This window comes from Callithrix jacchus, chromosome 2, assembly GCF_049354715.1.
Source record: "Callithrix jacchus isolate 240 chromosome 2, calJac240_pri, whole genome shotgun sequence".
In the NCBI taxonomy this organism is placed as follows: domain Eukaryota; kingdom Metazoa; phylum Chordata; class Mammalia; order Primates; family Cebidae; genus Callithrix; species Callithrix jacchus.
The window spans coordinates 62,400,955-62,422,514 of NC_133503.1; the positions used below are offsets into that span (position 1 = coordinate 62,400,955).

The 21,560-nt window shown below is 46.1% G+C and overlaps 1 pseudogene; it reads right to left on the reverse strand.

Moving 5' to 3' along the window:
- Positions 1 to 479: 479 nt before the first annotated feature.
- LOC144581642 (keratin, type I cytoskeletal 18-like) lies at positions 480 to 13,055 on the reverse strand (annotated as a pseudogene).
- Between the last annotated feature and the right edge of the window lie 8,505 nt (positions 13,056 to 21,560).

Genomic DNA, 21,560 nt, shown 5'->3' on the forward strand with positions numbered 1-21,560 from the left:
ACTTTGCCGCCCACTCTCTGGCAGGTGGTGGTCTTTTGGATGGTTTGCATGGAGTACTGCTGCCCAGGGCATCACCAAGATTGAAGTCCTTGCCGTCTTCCAGGAGGCGGTGGTAGGTGGCTATCTCAGCCTCTAGCTTGGCCTTGATGTTCAGCAGGGCCTTGTACTCCTGGGCCTGGAGTGGCCCACCTGCCCGGGTCTGTGCCAGCTCTGACTCCAGGTGCAGCAGGATCCCGTTGAGCTGCTCCATCTGCAGGGTGTAGCAGGCCTCCACCTCCCTTCGGTTCTTCTCCACGCTGACCTTCAGATTTCTCACTGAGCCCAGGTCAATCTCGAAGGACTGGACTATATGTCTCAGCTCCAAGAGCGACATCTCAGCAGCTCTGACCTCAGCAGATTGCATGGTGACCACCGTGACGCTCTCCTCAATCTGCTGAGACCACTACTTGTCCAACTCTTCTCGATTCTTCCGAGCCAGCTCATTGTATTGGGCCCAATGTCTGCCATGATCTTGGTGAGGTCCTGAGATATGGGGTTTCTACACCCATGGTCAACCCAGAGCTGGCAGTCTGGACTTGTAGGCCTTTTGCTTCTCCTTTGTGATTCTTCTTCATGAAGAGCAGCTCCTCCTTGACAGCCTTGATCTCTGTCTCCAGCTGCAGTCAAGAGACATTGGTGTCATCAATGACTTTGCAGAGCCCATGAATGTCACTCAACACAGACTGGCACATGGACAGCTCTGTCTCCCACTTGACTCTAAAGTCATCAGCATCAAGACAAGCATTGTAGATCTGCAGAACAAGGCAGGCATTGTCCACAGTATTTGCCAAGATCAGAACCCTCAGGTCCTCGATGGTTTTGAAGTAATGGCCTCAGTCTCTGACCCTTTTTCTCCAGGTGCTCCCAACTTTGCTCTCCAACTTCCAGTTCTCAGTCTCCTGGCTCCTCACTCTGTCCAGATAGGAGGCCAGGTAGTCGCTCAGGTTTTGCCTGGTCTCCTTCTCATTCTGGATGCCTCCCATTCTCATTGGCCCCCTGTCCATCCCTACAGCCAGGCCCCTAGACCCCAGCTACCCCAGAATTTGGTGGAGCAGGACATAGAGATCTGGGACTCTGAGCCCTCAGCCCCTACATAGATGCTGGCTGCGCTGCTGACTGGCTGGGTGGCTGGACAGAGCCCAGGGACCGGTAGTTTGTGGAGAAGGTGGAGCGAGTGGTGAAGCTCATGCTGTCCGGGGAGGAGAGCAAGAGGACAGGACTCAGGCTTTGCCAACCAAGCCTTTTATAATCTCGAGACTAAATCAACCCTAGTGATTTGTTGGAACTATAAATTTCTATAGTTGTGGAGTGCCAGTTGTAGAAAATCCTCAATATTTCAACTGTGCAAGGGGCCACGGAGTGAAAAGTAAAAAAGAGAATGTACCAGAAAGAGCGTAACATGGTGTCTGGCACATGGTGGCATTCCATCAGTATTCTGAATACTGGCTCTTCCAGGCACCTCGCTGGGTCCCATAGGACACAGCCCCTGCTCTAAAGAAGAAGCCAGCAACACCGCTCATAAGAACATAACCTCAGGAGATCCTAAAGGGAAGCAGCCCAAGGGAAGTTTCCTTTGTAGAGAGAACATTCCTCCCATTTGAAATCACATATTTAACATCTGTCTTCCCCAATTCTTTCATTTAGTTATGTGCCAAGCTTAAGAAATGAAATCTTAAGCCAATGTCCCACAGGACATGGCCTCCTGGAAGGGACAGGATTGTAAAGATATTCAACCAAATATCAACCAAAATAAAGATATAACTACAAATTCTGGCTAGGCGCAGTGGCTCACACCTATAATCCCAGCATTTTGAGAGGCTGAGGCAGGCAGATCACCTGGGGTTGGGAGTTCTAGACCAGCCTGACCACCATGGAGGAACCCCCATCTCTACTAAAAGTACAAAATTAGCCAGGCCTGGTGGCACATGCCTGTAACCCCAGCTACTTGGGAGACTGAGGCAGGAGAACTGCTTGAACTTGGAAGCAGAGGTTATAGTGAGCCAAGTTTATGCCACTGTACTCCAGGCTGGGCAAGAAGAGCAAAACTCCATCTCAAAAAAAGAAAAAAAAGGAAGACAACAAAAAACTACAAACTCTAATGGGAAGAAGGAATGCTATCAAAAAGAAACAAGGCTCTACTATAGGTTAAAGGTTAGGAAGCCCCTTTGAGGAAGAAACATTTAAGCTGAAAGATGATAGGGTTTGGCCAAGCAGCGAGCTAGGAGAATATAAACTGAGATCTCAGTGGAACAGAAACTATGTCTGTGTTCACTCTGTCCCCCTAGAAACTAACCTAGTGCCTAGTATGTAAAAGGAGCTCAGTAAATAGGTATTAGATTGCGTTTAGTTGAAGTGTGGTTATCTAACCTCCATTTTACAGATGGGAAGGGCAAGGCAGAGGACCTAAGCTTGGATTTGACAGGCATGGATTTCTGTGGACAAGGAGAGCCCAGCATCCTCCAGGTTGCTGTGCTTGTTCACACCATCCTTCCTGCCTCCTTCAGTACCCTCCCTACTTGGTTCAGGCTCCCTGAAGGAGGTATGCGCCAACCCAGGGGAAAAGGCGAAGAGGGAGGCCTCATTTCAACCTGGCACAAGTGAACTATTTATGGCAAGAACCAGATGAGCAGGAGGCCTGGATGCTGAAAAGCCAAGGAGGAAAAATACCTAATTCCCAGCCAGAGCAGCAGAGAATTGTTCTGCTGGGACATCTCTCCCCTGCCATACACTGGACTCCAGAGCTGCCCTGGCAGGACTGAACAGACCCTTTTCCTGTGTCATCTTCTCCCTGCCAGCCTCACTCTGCTCCACAGATGTGTCCTGGATGATTCTCAAACATCGTCCAGGCTCGACTCAGCTGCCATGTCTTACAGGAAGCCACATGCTCCTTACCCTGTTGGATTAGGTGTCCCTGTCTTGCTCCTTTCACAGCCTGCAGTCACTGAGATGAGCTGTGTGGTCATTTTCAGATGGTGAATTCATTCCAAGCAGAGATTACAGCCTGTTCTCTGTTGTGTGAGCCCAGCATCAGCACCTGAGCCTGGGTACCTAGGTACCCCATGAAATTTCAATGAATGGGCAAGTGAAGAAAAAAATAAATGAATGACACTATCCATCAGTCAAAATTTTTTTGTAAACAGGTTTCATGTAAATGTCAGAACCCACCATTCAGCCACAGGCCTGCTTTGTACCAAAGATTATCAGCACCTCTGTCCTGCAGGGGTATGTGGGCTGCCAGAGGGTCTAGAGAGTGAGGGTGAAGAGAGGTACACATGACACTGGGACAGCCTCCAGGTGGGAATTTGTTCTTTTGCCATGGTTGTGCCACTGCTCCTACCCACCAAGTGCTGCGCTAATACAGTGAACTCAGGTATAAGTCATGGCCTCTGCCTTCAAAGAGTTTGCAGTTTAACCAGGTTAGAGAAGACACATAAATGAACACTGGCCAGAGGGGGTGTGGGGCACAAAACAGAGGTGGATGGAGGACACAGGAGAAGAGGTAAGCCCAGACCAAGGTTGGCTTTGGATAGAAATTTTCCCACAGCGCAGAAGCATGACCAACTCTAGATGCCAGAGGCTGTGGGTATACATCATAGCATATAGAAGATGTCTCCCTGCCCTAACGTGCACCAGCGCGCGTGCGCACACACACACACACGATGGAATCCTGATGGATGCTTCAGCCTCAGTTTTCCCCAATTCCCTGGGACTCCTTTTCCCTCCCTCTTCTGGCACCTTATTCTTCAGCCAGGCTGAGCTGCCAGGACATAGTTGAGGACAAGAGCCCAGGGAAGGACTCTCCTAAACAGACCTCTCCTTCCACACACCTACAGTCCCTCTAACCCACCGCCTGCAGGTCTTCAGAGCTTTCTAGGTCACAACTGCAAAGGCAGCCTGGGCCTGCACCCTCTGCATCTGGGCTGAAGTATCATGGCCCGTGAGTGTACAGAGCTCAGCAGACCTTTCTCGTGGACAGAGTTGGTGCCAGGCTTGGCAGAGCTCCTTGGCTCGGCTTCCTTGGCTCCTATAGTTGGAAGGCCCCTGAGCAATTGTGGTTCCTTCTGGGTATCTTGACCAACCTGGAACTTCAGCCCCAGCACCAGCACCCATGGGTAGCAATTGTGAAAAAGTAAAGCCCTGTGATGTCACCCCCTAGAATAGTACTGAGCATTTACCCACGGAAGACTCACTGGAGCAGACCTGCATGGTGGGCACAGCCTCCCACCATGGCCTAGGGGCTGCAGGCTTCCCCAGAGAATGTAGGATGTGGTGCCTGAGCTCATCTGCAGGTGGGGGCTGTTTGGGCAGCATCCTACTGGAGCCCACAGGGTTGGCTATGAAAGTTCCTGCAGCATGAAACATGCCTTCCAAGGAAAGCCTTTCCTGTCGGAATCTCCTGGGCACAAGAATGTTTGCCCACAGTATTCACAGAAGAGTGGCAGTATAATACAGCGTTAGGTGCCCAGGCTTGAGAGAAGGCCAAGCTCAAAGTCTAGCTTTGTGCATCTCACTGTACTGATTTGTAAAAGAGGGATAATGACAACCCCACAGTGATGTCCCCATGAGTTCCCTCTCTGTCCTCCTTATAAACCAGGTATTGCCATTAATATGACACAACATTAAATCAGACTGAGATGAATTTTGAAAGGGCAATTCTGCTGGTTCTTATTGAAGATATTCAAAGGTGAGAGTCATGAGTCACAAGAATGAGAGCATCTCTTGAAAGATAGTGAGTGTTTACCGTAGTTCAGGCAATGTGCTTGGTACATTACAGAATCTCAGTTAATTCTCATCATGACCCAATGAACACTAGTGTTACTCCCATTTTACAGATTAAAAAAGCAGGGATCAGAGAGGATGTGATTTTGCCCCGTGGTGGCAGAGGCTGCCAGCTGTCCCTCAATACATGATCTTCCCTATTCCTTAGGTCTAGACTCTCTGATTCTTATCTGGACACATGGCCAACCAGAATAACAATCTTTCCCAGACTCCCTTGCATCCACACGTGTTCATGTGATTAAGGCTGGCCAATGGGATTTCGATTGAGTATTTAAACCATGCCTCTCCCATCCCAAAGAACTCTTAAATGTCTCTATAATGTGCACATGTATTTGGATGGGCTGAGAGTCCATTGTTGAGATTTTTAGCACCAGTCCATCATTTGACACTTCCTATGTGACTCGTATGCAGGAGCTACATGAGAATCTACCTTCTCTCCCACCACTGGATCCCTGGTGACCACAGCTCAGCCCTGTGCCCACCTACTGGCCCAAGGAAGACCCACATATTTTCGATCACTTACATCAGGCCACGGAAGCTTCCAAGGACTTGCAGGAGGTGATGGTGAGACCAGCCTTTTAGTCTTAACATAGTCCTAAGAAAAGTTGCTCAGAGGGCTTCTTTCAAACATAGAAGCATTTCATTGAGTCCTAGCTTCTGGGGGTGTACAGATAGTCCCATCTGTATTATATCACTTTGTATTTTCAAATTAAGCCCCCCACCCCATGCTGAAAGTGCAGTGGATGTTTCTCAAGCTGGGACTGGCCTGAGTGCAAGGGAAGGGACAGTGGTGGGAGTCCTCTCTCCATGAGTCACCATAGTCATTATGGTGAAGCAATGGTGAAATAAGACCTCAGTGTAAATCTGAACTATCCCAGGATTGTATATTCTCTTAGATTGATTTGCAGATTAATACCAGTTTAGGAAAAACTGCCAGCTTGTAGTACTAGACACAGAAGGGAGAGATATCATATACCAGTCTCCACAGCCTGTGCTCCTGACTTTCTGGTGGATTTGGTTCTGTTATGGCTGGCAGTGGGAGGCCAGGACTGGACAAGGGAAGCCTACAGCTCCCCCTGACATTTTTCCTTTCTACCAAGAACCTTTCCTCAAATAGGGCAGCAGGAACAGACGCAGGTGCTGTGGGACTCTGCACGCACTGCAATGCTCACGGGAGGCCAATCCACTGCAGTTTTCAGAGATCCACTGGTGCCTCTGGGGACTAATCCTATGTGAAGTCTGTGATGTCTCCAATTAGCTTTACATAATGCACGGAGGATTTTTTGAAGCATTGCTTTCTGGATATCTAAACTTCCTTAGTGCCACCAAGGACAGGTCTATGGGTGGTCTCTCCTGCATCACTGGTCACACTTCCCACCCGGCTCCCTTCTGTGTCCCTTTTTCCTCTAGGTTCCAGCCAGGTAGGGCCCTGGGGAGGCACTTGAACAAGCATCCTTCCTTTCTACCACTGTGCACACACAGTGAAGGCCCTCCCTGGAATGCCCTTCCCATGTCCAGCCGACATGACAGTGGGATGTAACCACCTCATGAAGCCTACTCTGCTCTCCTGCCCATAACACCAATGCCCCCATGGCACACATCTGGCAGAGAAGCAAGTCCCAATCCCCACACATGTTTGGCTGACTTGGCCAATGCCCACCTCTAGGTGCTTCTCACCATTGCCCATGCCCACCAGTTACATGACTCTTCTCCAGTGCCAGCCCTCTGCCTTCTCAGCAACTTCACACTTTCTGTTCTCTCTGCCTGGGATGTTTTTCCCTGGGGACACCACACTTTCAGTTTTCAAGTTCCAGCTTCCTGCACAAGAAAGACTCTTCTTGACCACCCTATTTAAAATGGAGACTCCTTTTCTTTCTTCTTTATCTCTGCGCACTGCTTGGTTTTCTCGTAATACCAGCATAAGGGCAATAATTTTGTGGAGGTCTTCGTGTACTTGGTCTTTCTGCCTCCCTGCACTTTCCACTGCATTGAGGGAGGAAATGATGCTTCCAGTTGCATTTCTGGCCTTTGAAAAAAAGTGCTTAATAAATATTCATCGAAGAGATGGTCATCATGTGGGTGTAGCCACCTGAAAAAACTCAGTTAATATATGTGGATCACACTCTATGTAAGTGACGTTTTAATAAAAAGTAGATACCAAGTGTATTGGTTACTTGAAAGAACAGCTGAATTTGCCCGTGAGTCTCATTCTTCTTATTTTTGTTGCTGGTGTTTAATGCAGAGTCTGGCCCAACATTTCCTCCATTCTAAGATGCTCATGTTCCCATGATGTAAAGTGGGAGAATTCAGAGCATATTACACTAATGTGCTCTTCCTTTATAGTTTCCTCTCTCAAAGTCATCATTCAACCAATGGTGCATCTTCAAATAGGTGATATAGCTTAGAATATTGAACGTAAGAAACACTGTTGATGAAAATCACTCACTTAAATGTTGAACTAACTGGGCTTGAAAAGGGATTAACTCGTAAGGGAGCATGAAAAGGAGGTTTGGGGGTTTCCACCCTACTTCTATTGCCTGCTTAAGGGAAACAGCACTTTGAAAGAGCTACAGAGAGCACACTTGTGAAGGCCTTGGGATTGGATCACCCCTGGCTGGACCCTGGTTTGCCACTTGGCAGCTGTGTAACCTTGAGCAAAGTGCTCAGCCTCTCTGAATCTTTGTTCCTCATAAGAGAGGGAGCATCCTCCATATCTTGCAGAGCCCTGGTAAGGATTAAGTAAGATAAAGCTGGGGAAGCCCACAGCCTGGCAGCTGGTGTGTAGCAATTCCTTAATGAAGAGCAGCTATTATGAGTAGAATTTTGCTCCAGCCTGGCCCCTACCCTGGGTCCCTGGTGCTCACAATCATCCCACTGTGAGTGCCACATAATGGTGTGTGTGTGTGGGAAGGGACCCAGGCACAAGGGAGGAGGAAGAGGTACTGCCCTGGGGCCTTGCACCCTCGAGCTTCCTCCCAGCCCAGCCAAGCTGTTTCCTTCCCTCTGTTGACCTTCAGTCCTCTGAGAACCCAGCTCTAAGCCCCAGGGGTACTAGGAACAAAAGGGCACAGTCAACAATCATTTCAGTTGGAGTCGGAACCTCTTGTCCCTCCAACATCTCTGGACTTCAGAAGCCAGGAGATTATTTCAGCCTCAAAATTTGAGCCTGCCTACCTTGCAGTCTCAGCTCTCACAACTGCCCATCTGTGTCCCTCTCTGAACATCCTGAGCTGGCTGGAATCCTGAGCCAGCCAATGCTGTTTCACCTCTGAGCCTTTGTATATGCCATCTTCACCCCTGACGTCCCCGCATATTCCACTCCTAGCTGTGGGCCCTGAAATGGGATCTCCTTCTATTTTACAGGTGAGCCAAATGAGTCCCAGAGAAGCTTGGCAACCTGTCCTAGCTGACATGGGGGCATCTCACATCCAAGGGCATTAGGTGACGCCCCACATCATTCATCAAAATAGTAGTCGAGATGTCTGCAGAGCCCCCCAGGCACTGGGCTTTATGTTCACTCATTAAGTGTCACAATTCTATGAGGTCGATATTGTTCTCCCCACTTGACAGATGAGGATGCTGATGTGTTCAGTCACTTGCCTGATGGCACACATTAGGTAGCAAGGTGGTCCTGCATCTCTAGGCCCTCAGGACCCAAGCCGGTGCCTTAAACCACCGCATTCTACTGATTTCTGGGGATTGATATCCTGAAAGTGGGATAAAACAAAAGATTTTGGAGTAAAACAAAAGATTTAGGGTCTCAGGAGGAGCCCCAAAGAAGGTGGGCTTCCCTAACCAGGCCAGACAAGTAGCACTTCTTCCTCCTCCATTCCTCCAAGATCCTTGTTTTTTACAAGATATAGTAAGGTTTCAGCCCTGGGAGCCCAAACACCTTGGTCATTTTGCAGGAGAAGTGCAGTTCTTTTTTTTGTTGTTGTTGGCGGCGGGGGCAGGGTGGGAGGGGAAGGAATCTCACTCTGTTGCCCAGGCTGGAGTGCAATGGTGTGCATCTCGGCTCACTGCAACCTCCACTTCCTGGGTTCAGGTGATTCTCCTGCTTTGGCCTCCCAAGTAGCTGGGATTACAGGCGCCTGCCATCATGCCTGACTAATTTTTGTATTTTTAGTAGAGACAGGGTTTCACCATGATGGTCAGGCTGGTTTCGAACTCCTGACCTCAGGTGATCCACCCGCTTCAGTGACTCATGCCTGTAATCCCAGAAGCACAGTTCTTAAGAGCACCAACTCCAAAGACAGCTGCCCAGGTTCAGATCTCAGCAACTCTACTTGCCGGCTTTCCGCCTTTGTGCAAGTGACTTAAACTTTCTGTGCCTCAACTTCTTTGTCTATAAAATGGGAATAATAATGGTATATATCCCATGGTTGGGATATTAAATGAAAGAGTAAACAACCAAAAAATGTTAGTTTGGAGGCTGGGTTACGTTTTGTTTTTCCTGATATGGAGCCAGACATTCATAAGGATTCTTGCTTTCTTCAGGAGGCAGGTGTTGCAGCCAGGCAGCTGGAAATGGGGATGTGGAAACAGGCCCAGGGCCGAGTGGGGACAGTCAAGTTCAGCAAGTGCCCCTGGAGATTTGGAGGCTACCTGCTCAGGCTTGCCTGCCAGTCCAGTAAGTGGGCCCCTCTGGGCCAGGTGCCTATTTTCATTATCAAGGCCACATTCCTGGGATTCCTTGGTGACTAGGTACTTATTACAGGAGAATGAAAGCACCAAAGGAAACTACTCATTTGAGGCTGAGACCAGGATTTTTCATTTTTATAATTGGCCCTTGAGTCTGCACGTCCTGGGGGTGCTGGCAGAAGGGAGCTGTTGGACAGTGTCTCTATGGGGCCCCAGTCACTCCGGGGGGATGGCAGGACTGGCCTCCAGTCAGATCTGCTGGGCCCATGCAGAAGGCTCTCCAGAGGTCATGTCCAGCCCCAGTCACTCGGCCTGACTCATCAGCACCTAGGCCAGAAGCACAGGTGCTGACCTAAGAGCTGACAAATCTTTGTAGAAGGAGCCAAAGACTTGGAAATTCCCTCTGTGTCCTCCCAACCAGCTATCTATCCAGCCTAGCAGTTCTCAAGTGGGAGTGAATTTCCCTGCAGGGAACATTCAGCAATGTCTAGTGAAATTTTTGGTTGTCACAACTCGGTGTTTGGAAAAGGGAAGGTGCTACTTGCATCTAGTGGGTAGAAGCCAAGGATGCTTGCTAGGGACTGAATGCTTGTGTCCCCCCAAAATTCCTATGTTGAAATCCTAACCCTCCATCTGAGGGTATTAGAACGTGGGGCCTTTGAGAGGTGATTACATCATGAAGTGAAGCCCTCATACATGGGATTAGTGCCCTTATTAGTGTCTTCTGTTTGTATCGTCTCCACCGTGTATGGATACAAAGAGAAGACAGTTGTTTGCTATTCCAAAGAGAGCCCTCATGGGAACCCGACCAGGCTGGCACCCTGATCTCAGACTTCTAGACTCCAGAACTGGGAGAAATACATTTCTGTTGTTTAGAAGCCACCAGCTATATGGTGTTTTTGTATTGTGGCCTGAATGGACTAAGACAGATGCTAAACATCTTACAAGGCACGGGGCAGCTCCTCATAATGAATAATGATCTGGCTGCAAGTGTCAGTAGTGCTGAAGCTGAGAAGCCTGGAGCTGGCCTCGATCCCATGCCCTGCAGAGAGTGCCCACGCTTTCCCAGCTAGAGTTCATGGAAAAATAAAAGGGGAAGATGGGCTACTCAGGTGCATCCTACAGGAAGAGAAGCAGTATGGCCCAGTGCAGCGTGGGAATAAAGGCCAAGTGACATACTTTCTTACCTGATGGACAGCAGCGGGGACATAACAGGGGATTTGGAATCCTGTAGACCTGCGTCTGCTCCTGGACTCCATTTCCCAGCTGTGGAGCCATTGGCAGGTCACTTCATCTGTATGAGCCTAATTTGTGAAATAAGAGGATCATCCTATTTGCAGTGAGGGATGTACATCTACCTCATGTGACAGGTATACGAATTAACAGTGATGATACCTGTAGTGCCTCTAGTTATGCCTGGCACACGGAATGTTCTCCACACATATGTCTCCTCCTCCCTCCCCTCACAAGAACCTGCCTGTCTGCGGCTTCCTTCTCCCTGGCCTCCTAAGATCCATCCTCTGCCCCAGCCAGATGAAGCCTCACTGCCCCATTCTCTCCTTTGTGCCCTCGGCCTCTCTCTCCTCTTTCTCTCCAAATCCTCCCAGCACCAGGGCCTCTCTCCCTCTGGAGCATCCATGCAGCCCCCACCCCCTGGCCATTCTCCTAAGCCAGCACAGATGTCCACCTGGCTCACACACTGGCTCCCGTGGATCACTCCTGGCTTTAGGAGGCACAAGGGTGAATCGGAAAATACATGGTGTCTGCTTACGTGGTGGGTTTGAGTGGCATGTACATACAAGTTTGCATGTGTACAGGGCATGCTTGCATGTGAACATGTGTTTATGTGTCTTGTGTGGATGTGTGTGGCCTGGGACGACTTCCTTTTTTTTTTGTTTTCTCTCAGCCACTGCAGGCCACTTTGCAATATGCTGGGTTCATTAGCTGAGAAGGACCCTTGGGGAAAGCTGGAGAGATGAATGTCTCCAGATTTCCCAGACAGGCTCATCTTTCCCTGACTCTGTGAAGGACGCCAGGAGGGAACCCAGCTTTCCATAGACTTTCCCTAGCCCATCCACCCTCCTTTTCTGAGCACTGATCCTGGCCAAACCCTACCTTAGACACCAGGATAGAGAGAGGAACCACACACAGCTCCTGCTGAGGGTCCGCTCCTGATGGAGTAGGGAGATCTCAGGTCAGCCAGGCCACACCAGGAGAGTGGTACTTGCTTTCCAAAGGTTGAAATACTCCTTAGTGATGGGTATACAGCTGCTACTCTGGGCCCAGGGGGCACCCTGATTACCCAAACCCAGCAGGGACACACTGCTCGAGGGCTGTTCCTGGCCTCCTTCCATCAGCTCTGATTGCTTGGTGCCTCTGCCATACCAGTTGTCAAACCTTTTTAATGAGACTCTTTGGAGACAGATGCTTGATCATTCTGGAATTCACTAAGAGCTCCAACTGGAAGTGTCAAGAAGATGGAGCCACTAACTCTGCCTGCAGGATGTCAAAGAAATCTTCAGAAAGAAAAAGATTCTCCTCTGTGGTCATGAAAGCTGAGAGGGCACCTGCGCGGAGATAAGAGGGACAGGTTAACCAGCTACAGGGAGTAAGAAGCGCAAAGGCAGGGAGGTGCGGGGTGCGATCTTCAGAGGAAGGCGACATGTTCCCAAGAGTGGAATGTGGGAATAACTGGAAAAGCAGTCAGGAAACTAAGCTGGAGATTGGGCGCGGTGACTCACACCTGTAACTCTAACACTTTGGGAGGCTGAGGCAGGCGGATCACAAGGTCAGGAGATTGACACCATCCTGGCCAACATGGTGAAACCCTGTTTCTAAAAAAAAAAAAAAAAAAAAAGAGGAAACTAAGATGGAAAGGGCCTTGAATGCCAAATTCAGGTGCAGCAGCTACCTCATTCTTCCGCAGGACTATGGAGAACTGTCAGGGCCATGCTGTCACCCAGGTCTAGGACTGGCTATATAGTTCATGGGGCCTAATGCAAACTAAAAATATGGAGCCCCTTGTTCAAAAATTATTAGGAATTTCAAGACAGCAATGGCAGAGCATTAAACTAGGGACAGGGTTCTTGTAAACACAGGGCCCCCTGTGACTTCACAAGTTGTGTGCCTGTGAAACAGGTGCCACCAGGACTACTGGTCTGAACAGATGTTGTGTCTGGGATTGAGAAGGTAGTCTGAGGCCATCAGGCCTGGGTGAGGAAGCTGGAAATGCCTCTGCAGAATTCCTCCTGGCCTTCCTGGAGTTCAGCCACTTCCCTTGGTAAGGTATCCAGTTACCACTCCAAAGGTGCTGTTTTCAGAACATTCATTCATCAGCTAGATTTGTGCAGCACTTTTTGCTAATCTCTTGCCTGTCCAGCTGCCCCTGCCCCTGTATAAACACACCAGGTTGGTGCCCAGAGGACCCAGAAGGCTGCTTCTGACAAGTGCTGCTTCTGACCACTGGCCCGTAGCTTGGGAACCTGCCTGGAGCCTGCCCAGGCTCCATCTCACACACAGCGCAACCGGTGAGTGAAGGTGGCTTCAGTGGCCACCTCGCCAGGAGCCAAGGAGCCCAGTGGTTCTTGGAAAGTCATTGTGTCACGTTGCTAATTCCACTGTCCCAGAGAGGAGATAAGCTGCCAGATGGAGGTAGAAATGAACAGGGGCCTAACTGTCCTTTTGATGCAAATTGAGGCCTAAATCAAAGGCTCCTCTTCTTAGAGTTAATAGAATCATTTGGTTAAAAGTTTAGAAGGATTTCACCACAACCTCTGTCCTCAGCAACCTACCCTCAGTATTTGCATATGTTTTGAATGAAAATTGTCAGGACCATGCAAACTAGATCTCGAAATGTGTCTTATCAGATGGCTAGGGTGGGGGGGATCTTAGGGGGAGCAGGAGAGAAACACAGGTCAGACTGAGGCTCTTGTGTGGGTCTAAACCTCAGTGACAGCATCTGGACCAGCCCAGGCTGATAAGCAGCCTTCTCCATTTCACCTGTGCCTCCGTGACTAACAAGCCACCTGCGGAAACTCGGAGACTTGGTGGGACCTGGAGAAAGATAAAGGACTCTTTATGTCCCTCCAGATCCCAGGGAGCTCAAGCATGAGGAGCAGGGTGAGGGTGCTGCTGCCCCTATAAAGGGTTTCCCTCAGTTGATCCATTACTGTATTAGTCATTAAGTATTCCATTCAGTCATTTATTCCTTCAAGATTTCAATGGTGTTTACAAATAATACCTATCTTTAGGGAAAAAATATCTGAAAGTAAATATAATCTTTATTTTTTGTTTATCACACCATATGCATCACAAAACACCTTTGCAGAAAAAATAATGACAATAGAGCATTTGCAAAGTGAAGAAAAAAATAATTTGGAAGCTCCCCTAATTCCATTGCCCAGAGGGTTACCACTGTTAACTTCTGGTGCTGTAAGATCGTCCAGACTCACCCCATGCATTAATACACATGGAACTCTGTTTTGCCGTCAAGCACATTGCTTTCTAACTGGTTTCCTTTTACTGCCACTTTCACTAGCCTCGGTATTTCTCCATGAGCAGCATTCTCGGCATTTGGGTGTGTAGGACTCTCCCTCACATAGTGAGCTCTTGCCCATGAATTGCCTGTGTCACATTCAGATTCTTATGGCAACCAAAAACTCCCCTGCCCCCAACATTTCTGGACTCACCCTGAGCTGGGGAGGTTAGACCAAGTATCTCCTTTCTGGCAGGTGCTCTGCTAGGCCCCGGCCTGCTGAGCTGAGCAAGCTGTAGTTAAAAACCAAATAAGTCATGTGTTCCAGCTTGCTGGGGTTTTGCAAAGAAAGCAGCCACCCCGCCAGTCATATAGTTTGCAGGTTGGGATTAGCATTTTGCTTTCCAAAGACCCTTGAACAGCTTAGCATTGCCTACTGCCCTTCAGAGCTGATTTCTTCTTCCTCCCTGCCTATAGGTTCCAAGTTCATTATAAGTAGCCTAAATTGCTTTTGGAATGGGAAAACACAGTACATTTATTTTTTACAAAATTTATTTATCAGGTATTACGTGCCCAGTACTTGGACAAGCATTGTGTGAGAAGTAATAGATATAGAAGAAAATCTTCAAATCTGCTTACAAAACAAGGACAATCCATTTTCATTTCAAACTGCTTAATACATTCAAGGATTAGAGAATAAGAACAAGAAAGCCTATGTATGTTTTAGAGGATAATTCTTGTGTCACAGAATTGTTCCGGGCAGGCTTCCCTAGATGGTTGATAATGTGATTCAGAGAAGCTTCCACCTACCCCAGGACTACGAGGCGTGCCCAAACTCCTGTAAAAAAAAACAATAGTGATACCGTAAATGGCATCATCACACTTATCATTAACTTAGTTTACCTTGTATGTGGGGGATTCTACACATCCTGATGGCAATGATAATGGCAATGACTTGATGTAATGAGCTTAAGTCTGACATACAGTAAGCATGCAGCAATGGAGAGTCAGGGTGTTCATCTCACTTCTTTCTCATAACAGCCCTTGCAGTAGATATTATGTTTCCCATTTTAGTTGCTAGAGATCAGAGCTCAGAGAGACTCAAACACTGCCATAGATCACAACAGCTACCAGGTGGAGGAGCTGGGATTTGAACTCTCCTCACCAGTGAGCCAGGATGAAGTGGGCTAGAGCTTTGCTGGAGTTGCTTGGCTAAATTAGGGGATACACCAACCCAGCTTTTCTCCTTAAAGTTCAAGTTTCTTTGATGGGTTCATGTCTGTGGACTTTCCAGAGACTGACTTGCTTTTGTTTGCTGTTCCTCAGCCCTTTGCTTTTGTTTGAGTGGAAAAGCCTCAGCGTTCTATTCTTTGCTGTTTAACTTCAATTCTACCCTATATTAAAGGCCTCTTAACTTTCACTTGACTTTTCTCAAGTTCTTCCCGTTTTTGTCTAGATCAAAGCCTGAAGTAGCCTGAATATTGAAATCTATCCTCTTGGGCATATTCAGTTACTAAATTTGTTTCAATGTTTTTGAACATTAGTTTTAGAGAAGAAAAACCTAGCGTTTGCTTTGGACCAAAGACTCCTCACTTACTGGGACTGTCATAATCTTCAAGGGCTTTCACTTATCTCTATAGCTTAATTCATAAAGGCACATTAAGGCATTATGGCGGCTCCCACACTGCCTTTGACCCATATGGTCTTTTAAATATATTTAATGAATTGTCATCATTCAAAAATCAAGGAGTTTCACATAACAAAAGAGATTTCCTGCTTCTGCTTGAAGAGGATCTAGACATATCCAGAAGATCTGGAAAGACTAGGCCTGTGAACCCCTCGTAACAGCTACTCTCTATAGACAGCCATGTGGTCCTCACCATGAGCCCTTGGTGTTGTATAAAAAGTCATCACCAAACCCAATGTCATCTAGATTTTCTTCTGTGTTATTTTCTAGGAGTTTCATAGTTTTGCATTTTACATTTGGGTTTATGATCAAGGCTGAGTTAATTTTTGTAAAGAGTATAAGGTTTGCATCTAGACTATTATTACTATTTTGCATGTAGATATCCAGTTTTCTAGAACCATTTGTTAATGAAGCTGTCTTTTCTCCTTTGTATTACCTGTGCTCCTTTGTCAAAGACCGGTTGACTGCATTAGTGTGAATTTATTTTTGTGATCCCTTTTCAGTTCCGTTGATCTATGTATCTTTCACTAATACCACAATGTTATGATAGTTTTCTAGTAAGTCTTGAAGTTGGATAGTGTTAGTTCTCTGAATTTGCTCTTCTCCTTTAATATTGTGTTGGCTATTCTGGGCCTTTTGCTTCTCTATTTAAACTTTAAAATCAGTTTGCTGATATCTGCAAAATAACTTGCTGATTTTTTTTTTTTTTGAGATGGAATTTCACTCTTGTTACCCAGGCTGGAGTGGGATGGTGCCATCTCAGCTCACTGCAACCTCTGCCTCCTAGTTTCAAGTGATTATCCTGCCTCAGCCTTCTGAGTAGCTGGGATTACAGGTGCCTGCCACCACGCCCAGTTAATTTTTGTACTTTTTTTAGTAGAGACAGGGTTTTACCATGTTGGCCAGGCTGGTCTTGAACTCCTGACCTTGTGATTCACCCTCCTTAGCCTCCCAAAATGCTGGAATTACAGGTGTGAGCCACTGTACCCAGCCAACTTGCTGAAATTTTGTTTGGGTTTGCATTAAGTTGGAAAGAATTGGTATTTTGACAATAGTGAGATGCTCTATCTGTGAACATGGAATATCTCTTTATTTAGAGGCTCAATGTGTTTTTACCTGAAGAACCATGAATTCAAATTAAAACAGATACAAACAGAGCTGATCTGGTACATATGAATGGGATGTGGGGAGAAAAGATGCCCAAGCCCAGCTGATTAAATCTCTGTCCTTGACCAAACTTCGGACAGGCTCCTCTAAGCCCTCTTTTAGACTAGGCCTCCTTCTTAGGCCTTGCCTTTGGCCTTCCTGGTCCAACTCTAGCAAAAATCCTGCTAAGTCAGTTTTCCAAGAATCTCCACATGCTTACTATTTGAACACCTTCACTGGCTCTCAAATTCCTCATTCCCCATCTTTGATGTTTAAGTCTTTGGCCTACCTTCAGCAGAAATTCTGTTAAGTTGGTTTAGCAAGAACCCTCTATCCCTGATGTCTCTTATTAGTAATGTTCCATTCGATGACCCCCTCACTCTGCTCATTGGCTAGAAATCCCTCTTTGTCCTTGCTATATTTAAGATGGAGTCCCATCTCTCTCCTCTACTGCAGTAGTCTTGACACCTATCACAATAGTCCTGAATAAAGTCTTCCTTACCATGTTAATGTGTCAGAATAGTTTTCTTCTCTAACACAGTTGGACTCTGACACACCTCCAAGGAATCTTAGGGTATCAGCAACACTGTATGAAAATCCAAGGGTTTTCGTAGGGAGCCAGGGATGAGATGACTTCATGGCACTTAGAACTTCTGCATATACTCAGAGGTACATTGCTGTCTTGTTCTCCAGGGAATACTACCTGTGGAGTTGGAGGCATTATTATTATTATTAATATCATTATTATTTTGAGATGGAGTCTTGCTCTGTCTTCCAGACTGGAGTACAGTGGCACGATCTCAGTTCATTGCAATCTCCACCTTCTGGGTTCAAGTGATTCTCCTGCCTCAGCCTCCTGAGTAGCTGGGACTATAGGCATGCACCACCAGGCCAGGCTAATTTTTGTATTTTTAGTAGAGCTCTAAAAATATAAAACCCCTATAGCATAATTCATAAAATCTTCCTATTCTTCAAAAGAAGGCACATTGAAGTATTATGGCAGCCCCCACACTGCCTTTGACCCATATGGTCTTTTGAATATATTAAATGAATTGTCATCATTCAAAAATCAAGGGGTTTCACAAAACAAAAGAGATTTCCTGCCTCTGCTTGAAGAGGCTCTAGACATATCCAGAAGATAGACTAGGCCAGGCTGGTCTCAAACTCCTGAGTTTCACCATGTTGGCCAGGCTGCTCTCAAACTCCTGACCTCAGGTGTTCCTCCCACCTTGGCCTTTGAAAGTGCTGGGATTACAGGTACGAAGCACCATGCCCAGCCTAGAAGCACTATTTTTTTAATAGATTATGGTTTTACTATTGTAATTGTGATCAGCATTATTCTTATTTTTAAAATGAGGACGCTGAGACTCAAAAGAGCATAACTTGCCCAAGGTCACACAAAGAGGAAGTGGCAGAACCAACAGCGAAACTCAGGACTGTGACTTAAATTCACGTACCATAACCTTTGAGACCCAACCTTGCATCTGAATAAATAGATCTTCAATCTTCTAAAACTTGCTGTTGCTAAGTAATTTTAAAACATTCCTTTCTATTAAACACTCGTATTTTATGGATTAGAATTACAAGGTCCCCAAAATTGTGGAAATTAAAATACAAGCGATTTCAGAAAATAGGTTGGAGATGTTTATAGCATTTAAAAAAGACAAATATTTAAGCTGATGGATATCCCAAGTACACTGATTTGTCCTTTACAAATTATATAAACATATTAGATTATCACATGTACTCCAACAAAAAAAGAAAAGAGGTTGGATACAGATTGCTGCTGGCTCCCCCAGGAAATATTCATTTATTTTCCTTTGCTCCTTAAAGTTCTTCAGTGGAAAATTGTAATAAGCAGTGGACTAAATCAAGTCCATGTTGCAGATGACAAAACTGAGGGTCAGAGTTACTGTTTCCATTAAGCTTGATGCATTGGTACATCCATTAGCTGATACTTAGCCTTTTGAAAAATCAGAAGCATGAATTATTTCTTGGTTTATATTGAATTTAAATCCTCCTTCTAAGTCAATAAATTTTGTTGGCATGTCACATGCGAGCACTGATAAATTGTGAGGGTGAAGACTTCCTGCTCTCATACAGCCTAGATTCCAGAGGCTCAAGTGAGTTCCAGATTAGAAAAGGTCTTTGGGGAAAATAAAGTATGTGCAAAACTCCCTCTGACTTCACTCTATACTGTATGGCAGTTGTTTTCAAAATGTAGTTCTAGGACCTCTGGGGGCACCAAGACCTTTGTAGGAGATCTGCAGGATCAACATTCTTTTAATAATGGTGAGATACTTTCTGCTGTACTGGCATTTGCATTAATAGTGCAAATGCAATGAAAGGTAAAACTGCCAAGCCTTGGCAGGAATCAAGGTGGTGCCACCAAAATACACTAGTGATTCACTGTATTCTTCACCGTTCACCTGAATGGGGTAAAAAAAAAGCTAGTTTCACTCTAGAATGCCCTTGAGGAAGCGTCCGAGTTCAGGTGCTTTTAATATTCAGTGTAATGAAACAGGAAGTGTGCATAAAGCACTCATGCTGCATATAGGTTTGGCTGCCTACTTGGATTGGCTGTAGGCAAAGTACATTTGCCATGACTTGAGTTGAAGCTGAACTTGCTGCTTCCTTCAGCGGAACATCATTTTGACTTTCAAAGAACAACTAACTGGCAGATGACTATGATTTTTCAGTCTTGAGTATTCCAGACATATTCTTGAAAATGAAACAAAATAAATTTGTCAACTCAAGAAAACCTGACAGATTTTGTCACCCTGACTTAGAGCTTTTATGCAATATATATATATATATTCTCCTGATATATATATATATATATATATATAGACACACACACACAATTTTGGAAATCTTGCTTCTGCTGCTGTGAGCTTGACAGCTTCGTAGTACTTAAAGACTGCTGATGACATTAGAGATATTCTTAACTATTTAAAAAATGCATTATACAAGGCAATGTTTCAAAATAACTCAGTGCAGCACCACTCAGATTTTCTCATATACTACAACCAGAGCAACTTATTACAATACATTGAATGTAGATGCCAATGAGAATCCAGCTTCCAGTAAGCCAGATGTTTAAAAAAATTTACAAAATGTAAAACAATGTTATTGTTTCATTTTGGAAAAATCAAATTATTTTCCATAAAACAGTCTTAAGATGTATCACATTTATAATTTTTCATATGAACAAATTCATATTTTAAAATTTATCAATTTTATTTCTATATAGTAACTATGGATCAATATAATTCACTTAAACAGTATTTGAGAGCCTCAATTATTTCTAAGAATGTAAAGGGTCCTGAAACCAAAGTATTTGAGAACCAATGCCATCGGTAAAGAAGGGAGGCTTGCATTGCTTCGGTGATTGCACAGGTATTTCCCAGCTGCGCCCAGACCTTCTCAGGACTGTAAATGCCTGTCTCTCTGGGCTTAGGCTGTGATGGGGGCAACTGGAGGCTCCTTTGCACAGAGTATTGACCAAAAACAGATGGCAGACTTAGAAGAGTTCACTCAGGAAAATGTAATGGCCTACTTACTAAAATCTGGACTAGGCTTAAGGACAGACACCAAGAAAGGTAAGAAGGCACACAGGTTGTTAATTTTGTGATGCCAGTGCCACCCCCGGCCCTGAATGGGCAAATGAGGGGTGATCGCTGGAACCGAGGCAGCTCTGTGGCTGTAGAATAGACCTGCAGAACAGTAACTGTAGCCTTGAATAGAGAAGCACAGCTACCATCAACCTGTGGCCTAGAAAATCCTGGGATAATAAAGGCACCAAACTCTCCTCTGGCCCTTCCAGCTCCTTTTGTTGCCACCAGTTGGCTAGACTCAGTCAGAAGCCAGGGGGAAATGATCCTGATGGTACAGTCCAAGGAGGCCAGCCTCTTGGGGCTTGAGTAGGATGGGGAAGTAGATTGAATGACATCCCTGCAAAGTCATGGGTTGAAACCCTAGCCTCCCATGTGATGGTATTTTACCTCCTTTGGAGGATAACTGGATTTAGTTGAGGTCATGAGGCTGGGATTAGTGCCCTAATGAGAATAGAGACACTAGTGCGCTCTCTCTCTGCCATATGAGGGCACCATGAGAAGGCTGTGAGCCAGGAACCCAATCATACTGGCACCCTGATCTCGGACTTCTAGCCTCCAGGAATGTGAGAAGATGAATGGCTATTGTTTAAGCCACCCAGTCTATGGTATTTTGTTCTGGCAACTGAGATGACTAATACGTGTAGTAAAAATGGGGGCAAGAACACCTAGCACAGAGGTGAGGTGATTTCCTACAACCCTGAACCACCAACTGGGGTCACAGCAGGTGATGCTTCACAGCTGGCCTGAATGGATCTTCACAGTCAAGGACCTCTGTCCCCAGCTCCAAGCACCCTTAGTAACTGCTTCTAGGGGAATGGCTGGCTAGAGGATTAAAAATTATCATGACAATAGCAACAACACCCCACCCAGCATTTGTAGATAACTTACTCTTTAATCTTATCTCATTATCTCACTTATTCTTTACCACAGTCCTATAAAGGAGGAATAATTTTTAGCCCTGTTTTACTCATGAGGACACTGAGGCTCAGTGAGGCTGAAACACCACCTTAAGTCAGGGGCCAGATCAGAGCAAGGCCATCTGGCTCAGACACCTTGCTTTTCTACTCTCTACTACCATGATAGCTTCTTTACACTTCTTAGTGAGGGGACCGGGTCTGGTCTTCCAAGTAGGACATATATATTTAATTCCATGAACCAGAAGACTCTAGTGTCAAGA